A 10,406-nucleotide genomic window follows, 5' to 3' on the forward strand; every position below is an offset into this window, starting at 1 on the left:
CTTAATTACATTCATCTAACGATAAAATTATATTCAATAAACCTATAAGCTTCATCCATGACCCAAACATACATCAACATCATCCAATCACAAATATACATACATCATGATCATATATTAATATATACATTGCATATATAAATTTGGATCTATGAATGATGATTTTCATAAAAACATGAGCTCTAGTAATGAATCAAACCATGCTCTGATACCACAGTTGGGAAACGTGCAAGTTTTAAAAACTTTCTATGGGATTTTCATACATAGATCTTGATTCATCACATAGAGACAAGTTTTATGCAAAAATAAAATATGATGTATAATTCAATTAATAAATTAAAAACTTGCATCAAGGTTTGAGTAAATTTAGATCCCTCATCTAAAGTGAATGTTCTCACTTATTGTAGGTTTCTTTTGCTAGACACCTTTTCCATGGATCTCCATCTTCTTGGTAATGGTCTTGCCTTTAGGAATCACTCATAAGCCTCCATGAATGACCTTGGAAAGCTAGGCTTATGGGAGCCTCCATTAGATGAGAAAGCAAACCCTAAAATCTAGAGAGAAAAAATATATTCCTTTTTCTTTTCTAAAAAATCTGCCCTAAAATATACATACACCCATGTATATATAGGCAACATAAAAATAAGAAAAGGAAACAATAAATCATTCTCCATCTCTAATTCACATATCTCAAATCTAATAGGATTCCAATATCAAGTTGGGCTATGAGTGAGAATCCTATTGGGCTTATTATTTTCTTGGCTACAATGAATTAATAATCAACCCGGTCCATGGACCCAATTAAATTAATTCATTAATTAATTTCTACTCCACTAAAAGAAATTAATTGAACTCCAATTAAATAATAAATAACCTCTAAATCAATGTTGCACTTTGACCTCTCTATGCATAATTAGTTAACGGATAAATAAAGCCATCAATCCGACTACTTAATTAATATATATATTTTGGTACCTTTGATTATTTTTGGCTCGATCACAATAAAACATTTATTTGACAAAAATAATAATTTAAATAAATAAATATATAATAAATCATTTTATTTAAAACACACGAAGGCCTTCGAATTTAATTTGTGAAAATATTGATGAAATATAACCCTCTAACTATTAATTACATAACTACCCAAAGTGTCGGTCTAAGGGTCCCGAAGTATTCATCGAACAAATCAAAGTAATTATTAATTAATAAAAGAGTCTATATTTCTTTCATGCTTAAGAGTCAAATGCCATGACAGTGATATGGAGCAATTGCATACGACGGCTCTCGCAATATATCTCAACCTAACGCGGATCCAGTTCAAGTCTTAATTAATTATGAATCCATCCATAATTACCGACTATGAACCATTTATGATTACTATTTATATATTCATGTATTGGTCGCCATCACATATATATATATAAATATCTCTTGTAATCAAATGGACACTATCAATTCCATAATGAATCGAAACATAATACATTGAATTCACCAATTGTATAAAGTATAAATATTTCAAAAACGTCAGGAACATATGTCACTATAATCCAAATAGGAATTTGCTATGCTAGGGCATATAAATCCCAACATTTTTGGAGGTATTGATGAGGCATTGTCTTTCAAAGACTCATTTAGACTAATAGGAATTGCACTCTCTTCATTCCCTTTCTCTTCCTCAATGATCACCATCTCCTCACTTTCTAAGTTAGCTAAGGAGTCCATTAGAGATTTCACTTCATTTTTGCTGCTTTAAAGGTCAAAACCACAATTTTTATACATTTCAAAAAGGCATGTTTCAAGAGGGTCTTTGGAGATAATATAACGAAGGTTCTCTTTAACAAGTTCCTCCCCCTCCTCTCCTACCTTTATAGTGGTCACCATCTCCTCACTCTCTAAAGTAGCAATGGTCGGGATAAAATCATGATCAAAACAAGGAAAGTCCTCATTAATCTTGTTGTGCTCTATTGGACTAGTCACTAACTCACTTGCCACTTCCTCCTCTATACAAGATAGAGTACTAAGCATTAGCTCACTTGTTTCATCCTCCTTATCCTCATTTATATGAATTAAAGTTCTTACTATTTGTTCATTAGTCTCTTCCTCCTCCTCTAGACGAGAAAGAATACTTGCAATTTGCTCAAGTTGAGCTTCTAACTTGACTAAAGTTTGAGAATGAGAATTAATAAGTTGAGTTTGTGAAACATGCACATCAAGTAAAGCTAACACTTTTTCTTGAAACTCAGGTGAATAAGGTGATGGAGGTGGTTTTTCATAAAATGGTGGGGGAGGGTAATAGTCGTAAGAAGGATTAAAAGAGTGATCAAGTCCATAATAAAATGATACATGTTGAACATTGAACTCAATCTCATAAGGATCAAAATATAATGGAGGAGCATAAGGTGAAGGAATGTAATTTCCCCCTAAACTTGGATCAAACAATTCCTCCATTCACAATTAAAATCCAAATACAAGAAAATGTTGGCCTCCACACGGGCCGATGCTCTAACAAAAATTTAGGCAATATAATGAGCCTCAAAAAGGGCTATCTCAAGCATGCAAAGACGTGAAACAATTAAACTATGAGATTTTTAAGAAAAACCCAGAAAGGTCCTCAAGCAACTTCAAATTCAAATGCTAGCTTTAAGCTCAAATGATTGCTTCAAATTCCAAAGTTTGTCTTTCTTGCAGTCAAGTACCTAATTTACAAATAATATCAAGAATGAGAAATGAATATACAATAGAAAATAAAATAGAAATATAAGCAATCAAATGAACACTATTGTCTAGTCTAATTCCAAGAAAACTGTTAATCCCTGGGAACGACGTCGAAATTTGACGAGCCCCTTTCTATGTGTTTAGAAAACAAACTTTGTAATGCGAGAGGTCGCTTCGCAAGGTCAAAATATGATTGTGGTTTTGGAAGCCTTTCTAGTCAAATTTACATTTATAAAAACCACTACTACAACTAATGAAGCATAGCGAGTACGGATCGTTTGCAAGGATTATACGTGTTGGAATTTAACTTCGACTCTAGCGTATCAAAAGATTGCAATGAAGGGTTGGGTTAGTTGATTACTCTAGAAAACAATTAAATTAAAATATAATTAAAGTAAACTAATGAGAGATAGGGATTTAAGAGATATGAAGAGAGGTCTTAGGGTGTTGGAATCACCACTAAGCTCATGTAATCAACCACTTGCTTTCTATTAATGGGGAATACATTATTGCAATCTAGATGTGGCCACAAACATAAACACAATTTGCATATAAAAGTGTGAATTATCTAATGCAAGAGTGAATTGTCTACCTAACTAACAAGTAAACTATGTGTAGAATAACCCACCAAGACAAAGGCATAATCCATCAATTAATTAACAAATGTATCTAAGGAGAGCACACATCAATCTAGAGAATCATTAAATTTGCAATAATAAGTGTGGAATATCAAACCAAGCATAGATTGCCTACCTACCTACAAACATGAATTAAATTGTAGAACAACCCATCAACTATAAGCATAATCCATCAAATTAATTTACAAACCCATTCAATGAAAACCATGCTTAGCCATCACTAAATCCTTAATTAATCACACATAAACATGTAACCAACATAGAGAATCTAGTGTAGAGATCAATTCTCACATAAGACAACATGTAATTAAAATAGAGAATCATTAGGAATAATTAAATCAATAATCACAAGGCTAACAACTAATCACAACAATATATAAAAATTCCCAAAAATAAAAATACAAGGGTTTAGATTACACAAGACTTAGGGCTCATCCAAGCCCTAAGTGAAGAGCCAAGCCAATCATGGAGGAGGTGGATGTGGTCATGAAACCCCCAAGGGCAAGCTCTAAACATGGCTCCATATTCTTCTTCCTCTTTTTCTTCTTCTTCTTTAAAGCACTAGAGAGAAAAAGTATGTGGATCTAGAGATGTGTTCTTGAGTTGCACCTCCACTTCTCTCTTTTCTTCTAACCCTAATCTCTAACTTTCTAAAGAGAGAAACTACAACAATATAGAAATTACAATGTAAAAATATGAATCTCCCTACAAAAATGGTTCAATCCCTCTTATATACAAGGCTTTTAGAGCCCAAAAATGTGAGAACTCGACCCTAGGTTCTCCTCTTTCAAGCACAGCACGAGTTGGTTCCAAATGAGCTTTAGATCTGCTTTTTTATAACTTCTGCAAATAGTTCAGTTAATCTAACCAATAGTGCGATCATTTAGAGGTATGGTTTGATCATTCAGAGGTATGGTCCGATCGTTCAGAGGTATGGTTCGATCGTTCACATGACCGTTCCAACTAGGCAGTTTTCAGCATCAGTTTCTTTTTGCTCTAGCTTCTCACCAAGACTTAATTTGACTCCAAAAAGGCCTTAATGGACCAAAATTAGCCCGTTTAAACCTTATTGACCTAAAAATAGTCAAAAGCATAAATTAGTACTAAAACGGGAAAATAAGATAAAATAAGGTCCTAGAAGATTCAAGATTAAGGAGTTTAAATGCGCACTTTTCAGCGCTTATCACATGCTTAGTTGATTATTATTTTGGTTATATCCTAATTGAGCTAGTAAACTTTGAAAGCATTCATTCTTGATAAAATGACCTTGCATGCAAAAGAAAATAAAAGAATTAAGCGAGCACTCACCAAAGGTGAGAAAAAGGGAAATGAAAAGTGAGAGTTGTTTTGATTTGTAACTTAGTTGATTTGAGCTTGTAAGTCCTTAAGGGTGTCTTTACACCTAATGCCCTAAAGCCGTCCGCTTTGGGAGTCATTGACTTAACGCTCGTTAGATGGATTTTCTAGAGAGCTTAAGAGATCAGTACATTGCACCATACTCTTATCTTTAATCCCACAAAAAGAAAAGAAACGAAAGATAAGAAAAGAAGAAAATAAAAAAAATAAAATCAACAAAAATCTTGTTAGATTGAATAACAAGGTTCAATCAATGTCTTGATGATTGGTACTATATTTGAGGGTAAGGATGTGCATATTTCATTGATTTGTTAAGATAACAACATATTTAATGTCGGTACACTCAAAGGATGCTAGAATTGTTTTGATTTGCATGATTATCTTTCTTGATGTGTAGAGGACCATATTTGCATACTTCTTATTAAAAGTTTGGAAATTGCTTAGAGATGGTTAAAAAATGGCATTTTTGAGGTTTTTCTATCAATGGTTGTTTAGAGTGTTGATGCCTTTTAAATGAATAAGAGCCTTTGATGTTTGTGGGTATCATTTCTGGAAACCCTCATGAGACTTCACTCGTCCACTAGGGGTAACCTAGGGGCCTAGGGGTTTAAAAGGTTAGTTGCATATGCTTAATGCAACCGAATTCCTACGAAAGTGGCGTTATCTTTTCAACACTTTATTTCATTTCTAGTTGTAGAGTTGTTTCCTTTTGTTCATTCTTTGTTCATTGCTAGGGACTACCAATATTTAAGTTTGTGGTGTGATAAGCACTAAAAAGTGCGCATTTAAACCCCTAATCTTGAGTGTTTTAGACCCTTATGATGAGCGCTGAATATTGCATATTCGAGCCCCTAAATATGTGTATGTTAAGGTCTAAAGTGATACTTCTATCCATTGTTAGGCTGATTTATGCTTAGTGTGTGTTTATAGGTACTTTCCTGGAGAAATAGTTAAAACTAGGACTTTGTGATGAAAAGACTGATATCAAAGCTTACAAAGTCGTTGCTGGTCATTCAAAGCAAGTCGAGAGCTTAAATGGTGAAGTTTAGAAGAATTCGAGTACCAAAGCTCGAGCCTTGTACCTTCAGAGCTTGAGCCCTACTCAGTGGTGCTCGAGCCTTACTTTAGGGTGCTCGAGCCTTGGCCCTCAAACTCGAGCATGAGGTGTCAAAATTTGAAGAGTTAATTTCAAAGGAACACCAAGCTCCCAAGGCCTCGTGCCAGACCTCAAGGATCGAGCACCATTATTCAAAGCTCAAGCCTTAAGTACCAAAAGCTCAAGCTTGGTACCAAAAGCTCGAGCCCTATGAAGCTTGAATCGAGCAATGTTAAAAGAAGAGAACCCCAAAATATTCTAAGTGTGAAGGAAAAGATGCTTCGAAAAATAGTTAAAGAAATTTGACTAAATACAAAAGTGAAGATTGAGCACCATTCCTTGAAGCCCGAGCAATAATTTGAGAAAGCTCGAGCTTTGTTCCTAAAGCTCGAGCCTGAGCCCCAAAGCTCGAGCTCGAGCCTTCCAAGACATATCAGATTTAAAGTTACGGGATTATTCTTTTCTAAGTAGTATTCCACTCCAGATGAGCCAGAAGACCTAAAAGACTACCAAACCTTTGTTTTCCTCTATAAAAGAAGGCACAGGCCTTAATAGAAGAAGTTTCTTTTTCTCGTATTAATGAGAAGGTTGATATTGTTATGGCAGCTTTTAGGGTTTCCATAACCTTAGAAAGTGAAAATCCTGACAAAAGAAGTGTCGTCTGTGAGGATGAAGACAACAGCAACACAGATGATATTCTGCATCGTCATGAGTAGTTAATTCATCTCTTAGGGCATTTATGTAACTCATCTAATTACTATGGTTTGATTGTTTTAACTTTGGGATATTTTTAATATATATTATATTTCTGATTACATGATTATGAGCAATTGAGACAACTCAATTGGATATTTAATGTTTTAATAGTTTTTGAATTGTTATTACCTTGTCTTAGATATAAATTTTCATCAACCTATTCTTATTGGACGGTATCTGGCGGAACCCTGTCGGACATAAGAATGGAGATCATGTAATGGTGTTCCAATGTTTTTTATAAATGAATGTTTCCATAGTCTATACTTAGGAAAGATGAATTATTTACAAAATTAGTTAAAATAGTTAAAGTAGGTAGGTGGATAGTCCATGATAACCGCAGATAAGTTATAGTTAACTGCAATTTGTAAAACATCTTATTTTAAAAACCAAATTGAACAAATGTTATTGAGTTCAATTCATTTGAAATATAAATAGTTAAATCCCCAGAGTTAAAATAGTAACCATAGTATGAAGGTTGTGGTGAAGTCAGCCCTAAAACCTCTCCCTCTCTGATCACTTTAGTTTAATTTCAGTTTAATTTTATTTTATATTCATGAAAACCAATCAATCAATCAATTCAACCAGTTACCGGTAAACCAAGATATTAGTTAAAAACAAAGCAAAGAAAACTCCTTTCCCTGTGGGATCGACACCCTCTATATAGTACTATCCTACAAAGATTCATGCTATTGCGAGTGGTAATAAACTGACACACATCACCTTACTCTATCTTATTTTCCCATTTTAGTCTTATTTTACGTTTTTTCCTTTTTCAGATGCTTAAGTTTGAAATGAGTAAACTCCGTTGAATTAGAGCCTTGGAAAAGTCAACTAAAGTCTTAGTGGGAAGATAGAGCAGAACGGAAGTAAATGATGAAAAATTTCCATCTTCGATTGATTGAACTTTGCTATGATCGATCGTACTTTGATCGTTCCAACCCTGTTGTGATGGATCGAAGCCTTATCCTTATCTTCAGAAATTCCTTCTCTTCGATCGATCCAACCTCTCTGTGATCGATCAAACCTTTTTACCTTATCTTCACAAATATCCTTGTCCTTATCCGCATAGATATCTCAGCTTTGTCCTTATCCATATGATGAGCCGCCAAGCTATAATCGATCGAAGCACAGTTATGATTATTCGAACTACCCCAAAAACTGTGCAGAATATAATTTAAGCCTGATTTCAAAATAGCTCGTGGTGCATTCATTTTAGGGTCCTAGTGCACAAGTTCTGACCAATTTGGGGTGTCATTTGAGCTACCTATTTAAGGGAATTTAATCCTATTTGGCAAGGGGGAAAATTTGGCAAGAGGATTAGTTAGAATTAGATATTTTTTCATACACTCTCTCTCTAGGGTTTCAAGAGAAAGAAGAAAATGATGATAAAGCCATGTTTGGGGTTTGCCCTTGAGGGCTCCATAACCACATCCACCTCCTCCATGAGTGGGTAGACTTTTCCACTTAGGGCTTGGATGAGTCCTAAGTTCTTGTAACTAAACCCTTTCTCTTCATTATTTGGGGAATTCATTGTTGTAATAAATGCTTTAACCTTATGAATGTATGAATCTTGAGTTTTCTTTTGATTTTTATGGTTGAATTTTGTCTTAATTCTCTAAATTAGTTGCATGTCTATGTGTGATTAATTAAGGATTATGTCTCTACACTAGTCTCTTTATATTAATTTCATGTCTATGTGTGATTAAATTTGGAATTTAGTGATGGTTATGCATGGATTTAATTAGATATACTTGTTGGTTAATATGATGGGTTATTCTTACGGTTGATGGATTGTACCACACTTTTAGTTAATTGCTTTCATTTCATTGTCTTAGTGTAATTGTAGTGTAATTGCATTTTAATTTCTAGATAGGTGGACTATTCATGCTAATTTGATAATCTATGCTTATTGTTACAAGTTGTATGATTCTCTAGATTAATGTGTGCTCTAATGGTTGATTTAAGTGATGGTTTATGCTTAGACTTGATGAGTTGTGCTACATTCTAGTTACTTGTTGTTAAGTAGACATTTCATTCTTAATTTTGATATCCATGCTCATTGTTGCAATTAGATGAAGTTAGATGAAGGCTTGTGGTTTAGTGAAGGAGCTTAGTGGTGATTTATATGCCCTAAATCTCTACTTCTATTTCTAAACACTACTTTACTTAGTTTAATTTCCTTGCATTATTCATTTTAATCAATCATTAGAGTAACAAACCAACCAAAGCTCTTTTACAATCTCTTGACGTATTAATCCAAGTTTAATTCCAATTGCACGTGTTTGATCTCTTGGGACGATCCTTTCTCACTTCATACTTCATTGTATAAGTGTCTAGTAACTTTTATAAATATTAAAAAGTGTTGCTCACTTGATATTTCTAAATCACATTTCAAAAGTTGTACACATTTTTGTGCGCACGCACGAGTCGCAGCACTTCCCTTCATCTTCTTCTTCATTCGGTTTTCATTTCATCTATATATATATGTATGTATATATACATATATAAATATATATCTATACTTCCAAACCATGCCAAAACTCCACTCTTTTCTCTTCCTAGGACCATACTCACATCTAAAACTAACCCCTACCCTTTGTTTTTCGTAGGAATTCCAAATCTTGCTAGGATTTGACGAACACGAAAAAAATTTGGGGTTTTTGTTTGATTTATTAAAAATTGGTGGAAGGGTGTATCTTTGGAGGTTGTGTAAAAGTTGTTCAAAGTGTAAGGGAGGTTGTTGAAGCATTGAAGGAGAGTGACAGTGGTTAGAACGCGATCTGAAAACCTAGTTTTTACTCGAGCCTTTGCATCTCTACTCGAGCATTTTGCTGACTGAGCTCGAGCTTTATTTTCTGAGCTCGAGCCATTTGGGCCAACATTGGATTTTTTGGATTGTTAGCTTTGTGCATTGTTGCAGAGGGAGTTGGGGAGAGCTTGGGGTGGTTTTGAGTTGATTTAGAGGCCAAAATTGACATTTTTAGTGGATTTCTATCTATGGCTAGAGGACCGGCATCCAGGAGAGCACCATGAGCTACGCTCGGTGCTATAGAGGCTGTTTGGAGAGCTTGAACATTCTAGATGGAGACGCAGTTCTCTGTCGAGGATTTTTGAGCTCACCGGCACACTTTCTGGGGCTTAGAGGATTTCAGAGCTCACCAGCTCATGGGTTTCCTTATTCACCCTGCTGATAGAGCATACCCCCACTTAGTCCGGGATTTTTTATAGGCGTTTAGTCCTTCACACTACCGAGGAGGATGAGGAGGAGTTCTTTACTATGACAATGGATGGGGTTAAGTTGATAGTTACTACTACCTTGATAGCTGCTGCTATGGGATGCCATGATGAGCTCCCTGAGGCTTTATAGGACAGATTCACTCCCTTCCTTACTGATCTTACACATAAGGAGATGGTATGGACCATTTCTCAGGGGAGATATGCTAGCACCATTCAGTCTACTCAGAAGTCTCAACTTCCGAAGAGATTCTGGTTTATAGACACAGTTCTGCATGCCAATGCGCGCCCAATTGGATATAAAATTGAGCAGCGCAATGATTTCTTGGAGACTCTATATGCTTTTCATACTGGCCATTAGGTTTTTTAACCCAGAGTTTTCTTTGGCCAGATAAAGAAGCTCTGGAAGGAGATAGGGACGTTTGGCAGGACCCCAAGCATCCATTGTTATTTCCTCGCCTCATCACCTACTTCCTTACACTAGACCACTTCCCTTTCCCTCAGAACGAGGCTTATGTTACTGTTTATCCGGAGTTCCACTCTCAGGAGTGGAGCTATATCTGGTCGCCCATGCCGAAGGTGCAGTGAGGTGAATGGGGCTTGGATGA

The sequence above is a fragment of the Cornus florida genome, unplaced genomic scaffold (genome assembly GCF_030987335.1).
Source record: "Cornus florida cultivar Cherokee Brave unplaced genomic scaffold, ASM3098733v1 CherokeeBrave_3.0.0_Hap2_Chr01, whole genome shotgun sequence".
Taxonomy (NCBI): domain Eukaryota; kingdom Viridiplantae; phylum Streptophyta; class Magnoliopsida; order Cornales; family Cornaceae; genus Cornus; species Cornus florida.